Below are 16,315 nucleotides of genomic sequence, written 5' to 3'. Positions count from 1 at the left end.
TCTTTTAACCAGCTTATAATCCACAAAAGGATATCGTCTCCTATCCCATGACTTTTTAGTTTTCGTAGAAGCCTCTCTTGAGGGACTTTGTCAAATGCCTTCTGAAAATCGAAATACACTACATCTACCAATTCACCTTTATCCACATGTTTATTAACCCCTTCAAAAAAATGAACAGATTTGTTAGGCAAGACTTCCCTTGGGTAAATCCATGTTGACTATGTTCCATTAAATCTGTCTTTCTATATGCTCTACGATTTTGATCTTGGGAATAGTTTCCACTATTTTTCCCGGCACTGAAGTCAGGCTCACTGGTCTATAGTTACCTGGATCGCCCCTGGAGCCTTTTTTAAATATTGGGGTTACATTGGCCACCCTCCAGTCTTCAGGTACAATGGATGATTTTAATGATAGGTTATACATTTTAACTAATAGATGGGAAATTTCATTTTTTAGTTCCTTCAGAATCCTAGGATGCATACCATCCAGTCCAGGTGATTTGCTACTCTTTAGTTTGTCAATCTGGCCTTACTACATCTTCAAGGTTCACAGTGATTTCGTTCAGTTTGTCTGACTCATCACCCCTGAAAACCATCTCCGGAACTGATATCTCCCCAACATCCTCATTAGTAAACACGAAGGCAAAGAATTAATTTAGTCTTTCTGCAATAGCCTTATCTTCCCTAAGAGCCCCTTTAACCCCTCTGTCATCTAATGTTCCAACCGACTCCCTCACAGGTTTCTTGCTTTGGATATATTTTAAAAAGTTTTTATTATGAGTTTTTGCCTCTATGGCCAATTTCATTTCAAATTGTCTCTTCGCCTGTCTTATCAATGTTTTACACTTAGCTTGACAATGCTTATGTTTTATCCTATTTTCTTCAGATGGATCCTTCTTCCAATTTTTGAACGATGTTTTTTTTGGCTAAAATAGCCTCTTTCACCTCACCTTTTAATCATGATGGTAATCGTTTTGCCTTCCTTCCACCTTTCTTAATGCTAGGAATACATATGGACTGCGCCTCTACGATTGTATTTTTAAACAATGTCCATGCCTGTTGAACACTTTTAACTTTTGCAGCTGCACCTTTCAGTTTTTTTCTATTTTCCTCATTTTATCAAAGTTTCCCTTTTTAAAATTTAGTATTAGAGCTGCAGATTTACTTATTGTCCCCCTTCCTTTTATTAGTTTAAATTTGATCATGTTATGATCACTGTTGCCAAGTGGCCCCACCACTGTTACTTCTCTCACCAAATCTTGTGTTCCACTAAGAATTAAATCTAAAATAGCTCCCTCTCTTGTTGGTTCCTGAACCAATTGCTCCATGAAGCAATCATTTATTATATCCAGGAACTTTATGTCTCTAGCACGTCCTGATGTTACATTTACCCAGTCAATATTGGGGTAATTGAAATCTCCCATTATTATTGCACTGCCAGAACCTAGAAGATGTGGTAGACCTGATTGACAAACTGAAGAGTAGTAAATCACCTGGACCAGATGGTATACACCCAGAGTTCTAAAGGAACTAAAAAATGAAATTTCAGACATATTAGTACAAATTTGTAACCTATCATTAAAATCATCCATTGTACCTGAAGACTGGAGGATAGCTAATGTAATCCCAATATTTAAAAAGGGCTCCAGGGGCGATCCGGGAAACTACAGACCGGTTAGCCTGACTTCAGTGCCAGGAAAAATAGTGGAAAGTGTTCTAAACATCAAAATCACAGAACATATAGAAAGACATGGTTTAATGGAAAAAAGTCAGCATGGCTTTACCCAAGGCAAGTATTGCCTCACAAATCTGGTTCACTTTTTTGAAGGAGTTAATAAACATGTGGATAAAGGTGAACCGGTAGATGTAGTATACTTGGATTTTCAGAAAGCATTTGACAAAGTTCTTCATGAGAGACTTCTAGGAAAGTAAAAAGTCATGGGATAGGTGGCGATATCCTTTCGTGGATTGCAAACTGGCTAAAAAACAGGAAACAGAGTAGGATTAAATGGACAATTTTCTCAGTGGAAGGGAATGGGCAGTGGAGTGCCTCAGGGATCTGTATTGGGACTCTTACTTTTCAATATATTTATAAATGATCTGGAAAGAAATACGACGAGTGAGATAATCAAATTTGCAGATGATACAAAATTGTTCAGAGTAGTTAAATCACAAGCAGATTGTGATACATTGCAGGAAGACCTTGTGAGACTGGAAAATTGGGCATCAAAATGGCAGATGAAATTTAATGTGGATAAGTGCAAGGTGATGCATATAGGGAAAAATATCCCATGCTATAGTTACACAATGTTAGGTTCCATATTAGGTGCTACAACCCAAGAAAGAGATCTAGGCGTCATAGTGGATAACACATTGAAATCGTCGGTTCAGTGTGCTGCGGCAGTCAAAAAAGCAAACAGAATGTTGGGAATTATTAGAAAGGGAATGGTGAATAAAACGGAAAATGTCATAATGCCTCTGTATTGCTCCATGGTGAGACCGCACCTTGAATACTGTGTACAATTCTGGTCGCTGCGCTACAGGAGGTAGCTTACCTTCTCTTCTGGAGGCCGCTCTGAAGCCAGGGCCTCGCCTGCATACTATCCAGGATTTGCTCCAGGGCCTGGGAGGCCTTGTTGTTCTTGAGGCCTGCCTGTGGCTGGCTTGGCTCTGCTTGGACTTCCTGGTTCGGGCCACGCCCTCTCCCTAGGGGCCGGCCTGCGGCACTCCTCCTCAGTTATAGGGCCAGTGAGGGGCAGTCCAGGTGATCTCCTCCCAGGGAGTTGCCTGAATACAGCAGTATAAAAGGACTTTCACTTCAGTTCCTGTTTGCCTTCGGATTGAGCTTCACAGTTGTCTGTGCGTCTTCATCGATCCAGGTCCTCCGTGGTCTCGCTTGTCTTGACGGCTCCCTGTTCTGTGTCTCTGCCTGTTTCCTTCTCTTCTGGAGGCTGCTCCGAAGCCAGGATGTCGCCTGTGTACTATCCAGGAAACAACTAGCCTACTATAAACAAATAATACTCAATGCAAAGAAACAATATTATAGCATGAAAATTGAGAAATTCGCAAACAACCCAAGAGCCTTGTTTACCATAGTAAAAAATCTCACAAATGATACATCTGACTCTTCACAAAACCTGAAGAATGAAAGGATGGATCGGTAAAAATGGACTTTATTGGAACTTGCCCGACTCTGGCCGAGTTTCGCTCTGCCGAGCTGCCTCAGGGGCTGTGGCACATAAATATAAACAATTAAAAATGCACACAAACATAAATATTTGTATAAACATATGACTTATGATATAAAACATATTCAAAAAAATATATTAAAAGAATATATTAAATAGTAAAAACACTTAAACATGGAGACAGTGCTTGTTTTGTGTGCATAAGATGATGATGTTACATAAAAAGTTACGTATTTGAGAGTACAGATACTGTGGCTGAAACATCAATTAAAAAGCGGAGTGGAAACAAGTCTTACAAAGGACATGGTCTATAATGATTGTTGCACAATGCACTTCATCAAACAGCATATGGCTGATACATGCAAAATTTGTAACAAACAATAAAATATATTATTGAGGAGGTCAATGTGTATAATTAATAAGAAAAATAAAAAAATATATAAAAAATATGTAAAGATGGCAAACTAAATCTTGTACCTTGTTGAGCCAGAAACTTGGCTCTATATACTTGTGCTGATTTCCTAGGATGAAGGAATATGAGTGAACACACCGAATCCGGGCTTGTCACTTGTAATTCATCAATCACTTGTGTGAACAGTATTGAAGCAATTCTTATGGAACAAAAATTCTTAATTACCTTAGTTATCAAGAATAGGTATAAATAAAAAATGAACACATGCATTCGTCAGACTACAAATCTGAATGACTTCATTCTGAAATTGATACTGACATCTTGTATCATTATTATTAAGCTGTTATATGTCTTTCAACTGATCACAAATCGATAAGGAGTTAACGGTAAAAAAGATGAATGAATAGTGAACCTTACTGCATGTGAATGCAAGCAATAATTTTTAAATTTTTAATTTTTACAGTGTGTTAAATCTTGATCCGGTAGATACCAGGAACAAATCAAAGATGAAGTTAAAAGCAATACAATAATAAATTTCGCTACAAAATGAACAAATGAATAAAAAACAGCTTCGATACAATAGTGCTCCCTAGAACATAAATAGCTAAAATCCACTTCGATACAATGCTAACAATACTTCTTATCAACAGTATGTAGAAAATTCAAAACGAATGATATGCGGGGAGACGTGTGCCAAAGCAATGTAATAATGAAAATGATGCGCTGGACAATAGTTAAATTCCTAATATATAAAAGTGCATAAGTCAAACAGCATATTGTGGCTGTCCGCGAATATGCATCCATCGGAAGCTGTGTCACAATGAATACCGAACAAAAATGATGGAATCACTAACTGTTAAATCTAATGTATAAAAGTGCTAAAGTGGGGCAGCATACAGATAATATCCAAGCGCAAGAAACTATGTCATATTAAGTATGCGCTTAAGCAGACAAAAATATATATAAGAATGAAATCGCTAGCTATTGAAACTAAAAAGAACACAATCACTAATATTTTACCTTTGTTGAACTTGCACCGGTCACATACTGCTCTGACAAACACTGCAAGAACCAGTTAGTACCTGTATTGGACCTTTATTTTTCCGCTTCTCACTCGAAATCACGCGAGAATAGACACATGTGTGGACTGATTGGCTCATAGACATTGTGGATAATGAGAGACTTAACTAGACCGGTGTGTAAAAAAAAGGATTAATCAATACTGATCTAATCTGTGCAGTAATGCAAAAGTGGTGACAAGAGGAGAAAATATAATGAACAAATGTCTGCGGTTGACTCATATTCCTTCATTTGTACAACTGCTGAAAAGCGGATGTACGGTCAAAAAGTAAACACAAATACTTTAAAACACTGCATCTTTAAAAAGGAGTAAATTAGTGTGAACATGTATAAAATCAAACATTCTTAAAAACTGCAATCAATATATGGCATATATAATTTATCTATATGTTTTTTGTTTGATTTTTTGTTGTTTTTTAATTTTGGAATATGGTGTTTTCATAATATATTTAGGTTCCACATGCATTTTTTGTTGCGCTTTCCCTTTCTGCTCCCCCCTCCCACTCCCCTTGTCCTTCCAATTCCATTTACCCCCACCCCACCCCTTCCCCCCTTCCCCCTCCCCCCACCCTTTTTTTCCCCCCCCCCTTTCCCCCCTTTTCCCCTTCCCCCCCCCTCCCTCCATTTTCCCTATCCCTCTAGCCCCCCCCCCCCACCCCCCTTTCCCCTTCCCCCCCCCTTCCTCCCCCTCTCCCCTTCCTTCCCCCCCCTACCCCTCCTTCCTTTCTTTCCCTCCACCCTTTAAATTTTAATTCATATTTTTTACTTGGTTCCCCAAAAAATGATGCAGTTTTTAAGAATGTTTGATTTTATACATGTTCACACTAATTTACTCCTTTTTAAAGATGCAGTGTTTTAAAGTATTTGTGTTTACTTTTTGACCGTACATCCGCTTTTCAGCAGTTGTACAAATGAAGGAATATGAGTCAACCGCAGACATTTGTTCATTATATTTTCTCCTCTTGTCACCACTTTTGCATTACTGCACAGATTAGATCAGTATTGATTAATCCTTTTTTTTACACACCGGTCTAGTTAAGTCTCTCATTATCCACAATGTCTATGAGCCAATCAGTCCACACATGTGTCTATTCTCGCGTGATTTCGAGTGAGAAGCGGGAAAAATAAAGGTCCAATACAGGTACTAACTGGTTCTTGCAGTGTTTGTCAGAGCAGTATGTGACCGGTGCAAGTTCAACAAAGGTAAAATATTAGTGATTGTGTTCTTTTTAGTTTCAATAGCTAGCGATTTCATTCTTATATATATTTTTGTCTGCTTAAGCGCATACTTAATATGACATAGTTTCTTGCGCTTGGATATTATCTGCATGCTGCCCCACTTTAGCACTTTTATACATTAGATTTAACAGTTAGTGATTCCATCATTTTTGTTCGGTATTCATTGTGACACAGCTTCCGATGGATGCATATTCGCGGACAGCCACAATATGCTGTTTGACTTATGCACTTTTATATATTAGGAATTTAACTATTGTCCAGCGCATCATTTTCATTATTACATTGCTTTGGCACACGTCTCCCCGCATATCATTCGTTTTGAATTTTCTACATACTGTTGATAAGAAGTATTGTTAGCATTGTATCGAAGTGGATTTTAGCTATTTATGTTCTAGGGAGCACTATTGTATCGAAGCTGTTTTTATTCATTTGTTCATTTTGTAGCGAAATTTATTATTGTATTGCTTTTAACTTCATCTTTGATTTGTTCCTGGTATCTACCGGATCAAGATTTAACACACTGTAAAAATTAAAAATTTAAAAATTATTGCTTGCATTCACATGCAGTAAGGTTCACTATTCATTCATCTTTTTTACCGTTAACTCCTTATCGATTTGTGATCAGTTGAAAGACATATAACAGCTTAATAATAATGATACAAGATGTCAGTATCAATTTCAGAATGAAGTCATTCAGATTTGTAGTCTGACGAATGCATGTGTTCATTTTTTATTTATACCTATTCTTGATAACTAAGGTAATTAAGAATTTTTGTTCCATAAGAATTGCTTCAATACTGTTCACACAAGTGATTGATGAATTACAAGTGACAAGCCCGGATTCGGTGTGTTCACTCATATTCCTTCATCCTAGGAAATCAGCACAAGTATATAGAGCCAAGTTTCTGGCTCAACAAGGTACAAGATTTAGTTTGCCATCTTTACATATTTTTTATATATTTTTTTATTTTTCTTATTAATTATACACATTGACCTCCTCAATAATATATTTTATTGTTTGTTACAAATTTTGCATGTATCAGCCATATGCTGTTTGATGAAGTGCATTGTGCAACAATCATTATAGACCATGTCCTTTGTAAGACTTGTTTCCACTCCGCTTTTTAATTGATGTTTCAGCCACAGTATCTGTACTCTCAAATACGTAACTTTTTATGTAACATCATCATCTTATGCACACAAAACAAGCACTGTCTCCATGTTTAAGTGTTTTTACTATTTAATATATTCTTTTAATATATTTTTTTGAATATGTTTTATATCATAAGTCATATGTTTATACAAATATTTATGTTTGTGTGCATTTTTAATTGTTTATATTTATGTGCCACAGCCCCTGAGGCAGCTCGGCAGAGCGAAACTCGGCCAGAGTCGGGCAAGTTCCAATAAAAGTCCATTTTTACCGATCCATCCTTTCATTCTTCTGTTGTTCGTCACATTGGATCGGTTACCGGTTTGCTTCCTTGGATCTTCACAAAACCTTCCAGTAAATAGATGTGAGATAGCTACATTTTTTTTTTTTTTTTTTTTTTTATATTTATAGTTTATTGGGTTTTTACAAATTTATACAAATTGCAAAAAGAAGGAACAAAATTTTTTTGGTATAACAATCTTAGCCCACTATAAATTCAAGTAAATCTTTCTATACCTCAATCTTATAGTCCACTACATGGGAGGAACCATTAACAAGCAAAACTCAAAAGAAAATGTATTTCTATCAAATTACATATAGCTGGATTACTTTATTTATTGCAGTTATTTTCTAAATCATCCTCTTTCTTTATCTACTAAAAATGTTTCTAAATGAGATGGGTCCTGGAAAATAAACTTATTCTTCTGATACACTATTACACATTTACAGGGGAATTTAAGAAAATATGTTGCCCCTATGGACAATACTCTAGATTTCAACATAAGAAATTGCTTCCTCCTGTACTGGGTAGTACGTGATACATCAGGAAATACCTGGACTTTATAACCACAAAACAAAGACTCTTTATTCCTAAAATATTTTTCAAGAATATTAACCTTATCCTTCTCTCTGCAAAAGGTCACAAGAAGTGTGGCTCTTTGTGGTATGTCATCCACTGACGACTCCAGGAAGGAGGTCAAATTAGGGGACTTTTGTTGGATACTGTCCATACCTTCCTCTCCTTCCTGTCTCTTTATTCTAGAATTCAAAGCATAATATATTTTTGAAATAGATTGATCATCTATATTTAATATAAACAAATTTTCTTTTAAGTATTTCTTTAACAACTCAGTGGCTGAAAGGAGTCTGGTCATTGGAAAATTTAAAAACCTCAGGTTTCTAACCCTATTCTCATTTTCCAGTCTCTCAATTTGCCGCTGAGCTGTCAGAGAATCCTTAATAAAGGAATGATTTGCAGTTTGCAGGGCTGCTATCTGTACTATAGCCCCCCCGCTTGCCTCCTCTAATTGTTTTAAACGATTATTATGTAATTCTATATTAGTTTTTAACTCTAGATTTCCTTTATTAGTCTGGGCCATAAATCCTGTCATTACCTTTTGCAAATCATTAATTGCTCTCCATACATCCACCAGGGTTATATTCTGAGGGTCTATGGTTACTGGACTTAATATTTGTAGTCCAGGTCCCTCATTAGACCCCAATTCCACCCCCTCCCCCATTACTGTGGGATGAGGTATATCATTATCCATAACACTTTCTTCCATCCTTACACCTGATTGAGGAAGTACAATTGAGTCCAGGTGAGGTTGAGTTAGTAACTGCTGGCTCGGGCTGTCTGAAGCTCCCGAGGAAAAGGATATTTCAGGTATTGTATTGCGGGCAGATTGACTTACCTGCCTTACAACATGTTGGTCCATCGGCCCCCTAGCCTCCGTTGTCGCTGGAGATGAAGTCCAAACTTTTGATTTCCTTTTCCTGCCCATATGGTTAGGTGTAGTAATAAGAAATTTTTTTTTCGCCCAGGGGCGCGCCCCTTTGGCGCGCGGCTTCGGCTGCGCGCCTGCGGCTGGGCGCCGCTGCTTCCCTGGATTTATCTCAGCGATTCCGGCCCCTCCCGATGACGTCACTTAGGGGGCGTGGCTACGGGCGGCACGATGGAACAGCTCCGAGGGTGAAAAAACGGAGCTTGTAGCCTGCCCTTCTCTGCCTACCTCTCGAAGAGAGGTTTCCCAGCTGGAAGTCCTCCAAAAGTCACAGCAGCTTCCCTGGATTTATCTCAGCGATTTCCGGCCCCTCCCGATGACGTCACTTAGGGGGCGTGGCTACGGGCGGCACGATGGAACAGCTCCGAGGGTGAAAAAACGGAGCTTGTAGCCTGCCCTTCTCTGCCTACCTCTCGAAGAGAGGTTTCCCAGCTGGAAGTCCTCCCAGATAGCTACATTTTTTAATGACAAAATTACGAACCTAAAAACAAAGATTCCAAAAATAACTAAACAAAACATCAAAATGCAAAAAAAGAGATGTTAAACAATGGGAGACATTCAGTGAAATATCCGAAATAGAAGTTGAATCGATGCTAAAAAAACTAAACCCTGCCCCACATGCGTATGACACAATACCCACCACAGATATAAAAAAACTAGCCACCACTACCTCTCCGACTTTAACAAAAATCATTAATTTATCATTAAATGAAGGAAACATGCCAGATTCACTAAAAGGAGCAATAGTAAAACCAATTTTGAAAAAAAAGAACAGCGATCCACTCACCCTGAGCAATTATAGACCAGTATCAAACTTACCACTAATTGCAAAATTAATAGAAAAAACCATACAAAATCAATTAGCAGAACACTTAGAGGAAAATAATATTCTGTACCCATCACAACATGGATTTCGCAAAAACTATAGCACTGAGACACTACTACTTACGCTAACAGACAACATCATGAGAGATTTCGACAGCGGTAAACATTACATTTTAGTAATGCTGGACCTATCAGCGGCATTCGACACAGTAAATCATGATATCCTATTAAATAGATTAGAAAAAATAGGACTATGCAACACAACAATCAAATGGTTCAAATCATACCTAGATAACAGATATTTCCAAGTGCAAATCAAAAAAGCAATGTCAGAAAGAATAAACCTTCAAACAGGAGTTCCGCAGGGATCAGCCCTATCTGCCACACTATTCAACATATACATGCTGCCATTATGCCACCTGCTAGCTGGTCTGGGCATTTCACACTACATATATGCTGACGATATTCAATTAATACTTCCAATTAATGACTCAATTGAGAAAACATTAACCTTAGCCAACATGTATCTAGATATAATAAAACAGCTCTTAAACCAGATGGAATTAGTCATTAACTTAGAGAAAACAGAATTCCTACATATTGAACGAAAAAACATCACAATCATTCAAAACCCAATCACAATCAATAACAACCAAAAAATACAACTAGCAGAGAAAGTACGAAACCTTGGAGTGATTATCAATACGGAACTAAGTATGAAACAACATATATCTCTAAAAGTAAGAGAAGGTTACGCCAAACTTATAACTCTCAGAAGACTTAAACCACTACTAACACCAAATGACTTCCGTTCAGTACTACAAGCATTAATTTTTTCAAGCACTGATTACTGTAATGCCCTTCTACTAGGATTACCCCACACCACGATAAGACCACTACAGGTATTACAAAACCGGTAAAAGTAAAAGAGACCATATCACCAAAACCCTAATTGAACTACACTGGCTACCCATTGAACAAAGAATTCAATACAAGACTCTTTGCACCATACATAAATTAATACACGATGAAAAGGCAGAATGGCTGAACACAGCCCTTCACGTACACGTCCCTAATAGAAACTTGAGATCAGCAAACAAAGCCCTACTAACTATTTCCTCAGTAAAAACAGCCAGACTAACTCAAGTAAGGGATAGGGCCCTATCCCTGGCAGGACCTATAATATGGAACACAATACCTTTAGAAATCAGAACACAAAGAGACATCAAAGCATTCAAAAAAAGTTTAAAAACATGGCTATTTAAGCAAGCATACCACAAAGGGAATGAAGAGTAGAATCCAGGAAATTGTATGATGCAGTCCGAAGAACTCCCACACACACACATCAGCTTACTCGAATGGTGTGTGTGTGTATATTTTATTTTACTTTACCTCTATTAGATTGCAACAACAGAGGACAAGACTTAAGTGTTAATTTATCTTATAGCCGATATACTTAAAGTAGACATGATTTATCACAACCACTAAGTAATATTTAATATGAAAACTATGTTACAGTATTTGATGGCACCTGTTTAGTTAATATAAATCAACACATCTAAGTTTGAAATTATGTGCCTTATTGTGGACCGTTGTGACGGCAACTAGCTTAACGACGGTATAGAAAACATTTTAAATAAATAGAAAAGATTTTAAATAAAATAAATAAATTTGCTCCAGGGCCTGGGAGGCCTTGTTTCTGGTCCTTCTGAAAGGGGGGGACCCCTTTGAGGGGGGGTACTGTTGCGATCCCTCTTGTTGCTGCGCTACGGGATGTATCTTACCTTCTCTTCTAGAGGCCGCTCCGAAGCCAGGGCCTCGCTGCGTACTATCCAGGATTTGCTCCAGGGCCTGGGAGGCCTTGTTGTTCTTGAGGCCTGCCTGTGGCTGGCTTGGCTCTGCTTGGACTTCCTGATTCGGGCCACGCCCTCTCCCTAGGGGCCGGCCCGCGGCACTCCTCCTCAGTTATAGGGCCAGTGAGGGGCGGTCCAGGTGAACTCCTCTCAGGGAGTTGCCTGCATACAGCAGTATAAAAGGACTTTCACTTCAGTTCCTGTTTGCCTTCGGATTGAGCTTCACAGTTGTCTGTGCTTCTTCATCGATCCAGGTCCTCCGTGGTCTCGCTTGTCTTGACGGCTCCCTGTCCTGTGTCTCTGCCTGTTTCCATGATGTTGGTTCCAGATGTTCCTAGATGTTTGTTCCTGATGTTTCTGCTTGCCTCAGACTGCCAGGAGTGCAGTATCCCGCCTCAGACTGCCAGGAGTGCAGTAACCCGCTTCTTCCCTGTGCTTCTCCCATTCTCAGCATGGTCCGCGACCAGTCTCCTGGGCTGTGTAGGGCACGCAGTGGGACAGGGTGGTTCGCGACCAGCCCATTGGGTCCGCCTGTGTCGGTGGGCTGAGTAGGGCGCCCTGAGGGACAGTGCCAATGTCTTCCTTCCCAGCTCTCGTCTATGATGTCTCCGCTTCAGCCCTCGTCTATGATGTCTCCGCTGCAGTCTTTGTTTGTGATGTCTTCTGTGTTCCAAGGACTCTGTCTGCCCTCGTCCTCTGTCCGGCCTGCTGCCCAATGCCGTTACCCAGCAGCAGGTCCGAAAGGGCTTGGAACAGTCGGAGGACCGTTCATCAATCAACATTGCGTTGTTGGTTGTCGTGGGCGTGCAGGTCCGGTTGAGGATCAGACCTTGTTCTCTAGTCCTTGCTTCAGCTATGCCTCGCCTGGTTCTCCATGCTCACACCAGCTCAACTCCCACGGTGTGGCTTGGGGCTTCTCCCTGAGCCCTTGGGGCTCCTCGCCGTAGCCCAAGGGCTCACCCCACCTGCTTTAGAGGCGACTGCGCTCCTCGCGCTCATAGCAGAACACGAAGGCCTCCAAGCCCTTGGTTCGTACAGCAGCATGGTGGACGCGCTCGTAACAGCCGCATCTCAAAAAAGATATAATTGTGATGGAGAAGGTACACAGAAGGGCTACCAAAATGATAAGGGGAATGGAACAGCTCCCCTATGAGGAAAGACTAAAGAGGTTAGGACTTTTCAGCTTGGAGAAGAGATGGCTGAGGGGGAATATGAAAGAGGTGTTTAAAATCATGAGAGGTCTAGAACGGGTAGATGTGAATCGGTTATTTACTCTTTCGGATAATAGAAAGACTAGGGAGCACTCCATGAAGTTAGCATGTGGCACATTTAAAACTAATCGGAAGAAAGTCTTTTTTACTCAACGCACAATTAAACTCTGGAATTTGTTGCCAGAGGATGTGGTTAGTGCAGTTAGTATAACTGTGTTTAGAAAAGGATTGGATAAATTTATGGAGGAGAAGTCCATTACCTGCTATTAATTAAGTTGACTTAGAAAATAGCCACTGCTATTACTAGCAACCGTAACATGGAATAGACTTAGTTTTTGGGTACTTGCCAGGTTCTTATGGCTGGATTGGCCACTGTTGGAAACAGGATGCTGGGCTTGATGGACCCTTGGTCTGACCCAGTATGGCATGTTCTTATGTTCTTATGTAAGTGCCTGTAACTAAAATCTCACCTGAGCTAAAAAATTCTAACTTTTCCCTATCAAAGCAGAATGAAAATACAAACAAAAAACAAATTTTGAAATGTTTGTATGCTAATGCCAGAAGTCTAAGAAGTAAGAAGGAAGAATTAGAATGTATAGCAGTGACTGATGACATAGCCTTAATTGGCATCTCAGAGACATGGTGGAAGGAGGACAACCAATGGGACTCTGCTTTACCAGGGTACAAATTATATGATAGAGAGGAGCACCCGGGAGGCGGTGTAGCACTTTATGTCTGGGATGGCATAGAGTCCAACAGAATCTTTATGGGTAGAAATCCCTTGTGTGTTGGGGAATACTTGTTATGCGTGCCACCCACGGCAGCCCCGCGGTGCGGCCATCTCACCTTTTCAGACGGACTCCAGCTTCTGGTTCCTCTTCACTTGTGGCGGTGGGCCACCAGCTCCGACCTCGGGTTCCCTCCAATGTGTCCGGCCCTGCCATGTTACCCAGTGTTGCCAGCCGAAATGTCCCTGTTTGTCGGGCTTCTCCACAAGGCCTGCGGAGAGACGCCACCATCAGCACCACGCCCCTTCCTAGGCACGCGTGTGCGCATCAGTAGTTCTTTTAAAGGGCCCATGGCAGGAATCTGGCCACGGACCCGGATGCTGACGTCAGGCCTCGCTCCATAGCGTTGCCTTTACAACAAGTACTCGTTGTTGATCCGAGATTTGTCTCTTCATTATTTCCTGTTTCCTGTGGTTCTCGGTTCCTGTTCTCATTGTTCCTGTTTCGTCTATGTGTTGGACTGACTCTTTGGATTTGACCTCTGCTACACCTGACTACTCTTCAGCTTCTCTCCAGCCCTGGACCTCCACTACGCCTGACTACTCTTCAGCTTCTCTCCAGCCCCGGACCTCCGCTATGCCTGACTACTCTTCAGCTTCTCTCCAGCCCTGGGCCTCTGCTACGCCTGACTACTCTTCAGCCTCTCTCCAGCCCTGGACCTCTGCTACGCCTGACTACGCCTGACTTCTCCGTGCCCTGACAATTACTTGTATGATTACGCTATAGACTATCCTGTGTCCAGAGTTCCATGTTGCTTGCCACAGCTTCCACTTGCCACTGGTTCTGATCCTTGCCTGTCAGTGATGCCTCCTCTTGCCTATCTACTGGACATGGACTCACAAGGCTTAGGTCTTCTTTTGCTTGAGCGCCTCCAGTTACTTATTGTTCCTTTGGCGCCTGAGTTCCAGTACCGAATCCTGTCCAGGATAGGACTACCCCATCTACTGGCTGCTGTATCTGGGCTGAATTACCTTCTACCTTTAGCTAACCTCGAGGCTCACCTAAGTCCTGCCAGCCCCGGCACCCAAAGGCTCAACCCGAAGGGAACGAGGGCTGGTATAGGTGAAGCTTCCAGCGGCCTCTAGCTTCAGCCCACTCCACCTGCTGACGGTGAGAACACGTAGATCCTTGCCGTGAGTTGCATCAACCCCACCTCAGCCCAAGGGTCCACCTCTGACACAATAGGTTGGAAAGGCCATGGACTCGGTGGAGCCACGTGCCCTCCATGCCATCCCAGGCCTGGCATCCAAGGTACAAGAACAGCAGCAGTTTCTTGAGGCATTGGCCTCCTCCATGGATCGCCTTCTTGCCTGGCTTGATGCCCTTATGAATAACTCAGCTCCTCCTCATCCACAGCCACCTCCCTCGATGCCTCAAGCCTTGTTGGCACTTCCAGTGCCCTCACGTTTCAATGGCAACTCCAGACTCTGCAGAGGGTTTATAAACCAATGCTACATGCAATTTGCTCTGCAGCCTTCCGTCTTCCAGGACGAGTTGACGAAAGTCACATTCATCCTATCCCACCTTGAAGGAAAAGCACTGGCCTGGGCTTCTCCCCTGTGGGAACGCTTGGATTCCTTGTTGACGGAATTGGCTCAGTTTGTGGCTGTTTTCAGACAGACATTTGATAATCCAGGGCAACATGCCTTGGCAAGCACCAGTTTACTACACCTCCGTCAAGGACAAAAGTCTTTTTGACTTTGGCTATCGAGCCCGCTTGGCAGGAAGACTGCCTCCGAGCTATCTACCTGGATGGACTCTCTCCGCAGCTAAAAGATGAATTGGCTGCATGGGACCTCCCTTCCTCTCTGGAGGACCTTATAGATTTGGCAGGTCGAATTGACCATCGTCTTCAAGAGCATCACCGGGAGAGTTGGATGCCCAAGAAGCCCTCGCAGGTTCGCTCCCACTCACCACCAGTTACCAACACTGCGTCATGCAGTGACACTAGAGTGCTTAAGGTGGAAGAACCTATGGAGTTGGGTCGCGGATGGCTAATACCGGAAGAGCGCTTCCAGCGGAGGCAAACCAGCTTGTGTCTGTATTGCGGAGCACCTGGCCACCATCTACAGACTTGCCCAATCCATCTGGGAAACTCCTTGGCCCAAGTTCAGTAGGGGTCCTGAACTTGGGTGCAACCTCTCCAGCCCCCCAATTATCTGTACCCGTTACTCTAATCTGGGACTCCTGGGCCTTCCCAGTCCTTGCTTTGGTATATTCCAGAGCAGGAGGTAATTTTATCCTTAAAGACCTTGTGCAGCTTTTGGATATAAAAACCTGTTCGCTCGATACGTCATTATGCATTGCTTCTATCTATGGAGAGCCGTTACCTGGTTGAATCTCCTTGACTACGGAACCTGTCCAGTTACGTACTGGGGCCTTACATATCGAGGAACTTGAATTACTAGTATTGGATAAGTCCATCCATCCTATAGTACTTGGGATCCCCTGGCTACAGAAGCATTCTCTCCAATTCAACTGGGCCTCATTGCAACTGGTAGAGTGGGGCTCCTCCTGCCATCAGTCCTGTCTCCAGAAAGTGATACCATCTCCTGTGGTTCTCCTGGCTACTACATCCTCTGGTGTACCTGCTTCGTATGCTGCCTATGAGGACGTGTTCTCTAAACAGAAGGCCGACCTCCTTCCGCCTCTGCAAAAGTTTGATTGTCCAATCAATCTCCTTCCTGGAACCACTCCCCCTCGTGGACGTACCTATCCTTTGTTGTTACCTGAGGCAAAGGCAATGTCTGAATATATTCAGGAGAATCTTGCAAAAGGATTTA

At 41.7% G+C, this 16,315-nt stretch overlaps 2 long non-coding RNA genes across 2 annotated transcripts; one reads left to right on the top strand and one right to left on the bottom strand.

Annotated features, from left to right (window-relative positions):
- Positions 1-3,175: 3,175 nt before the first annotated feature.
- On the bottom strand, positions 3,176-4,666 carry LOC115093327. The gene is made up of 3 exons (XR_003857291.1): positions 4,620-4,666; positions 3,665-3,798; positions 3,176-3,228 (listed from the first exon to the last, which is right to left on the bottom strand). It is a non-coding gene; the product is annotated as an uncharacterized LOC115093327 (long non-coding RNA).
- Positions 4,667-5,774: 1,108 nt separating this feature from the next.
- On the top strand, positions 5,775-7,325 carry LOC115093326. Its single transcript, XR_003857290.1, has 3 exons — positions 5,775-5,882; positions 6,703-6,836; positions 7,273-7,325. It is a non-coding gene; the product is annotated as an uncharacterized LOC115093326 (long non-coding RNA).
- The last annotated feature ends 8,990 nt before the right edge of the window (positions 7,326-16,315 follow it).

The sequence above is a fragment of the Rhinatrema bivittatum genome, chromosome 6 (assembly GCF_901001135.1).
Source record: "Rhinatrema bivittatum chromosome 6, aRhiBiv1.1, whole genome shotgun sequence".
NCBI lineage: Eukaryota > Metazoa > Chordata > Amphibia > Gymnophiona > Rhinatrematidae > Rhinatrema > Rhinatrema bivittatum.
Note: the sequence above shows the minus strand (reverse complement) of the source record. Positions and strands in the feature narration are given on the sequence as shown.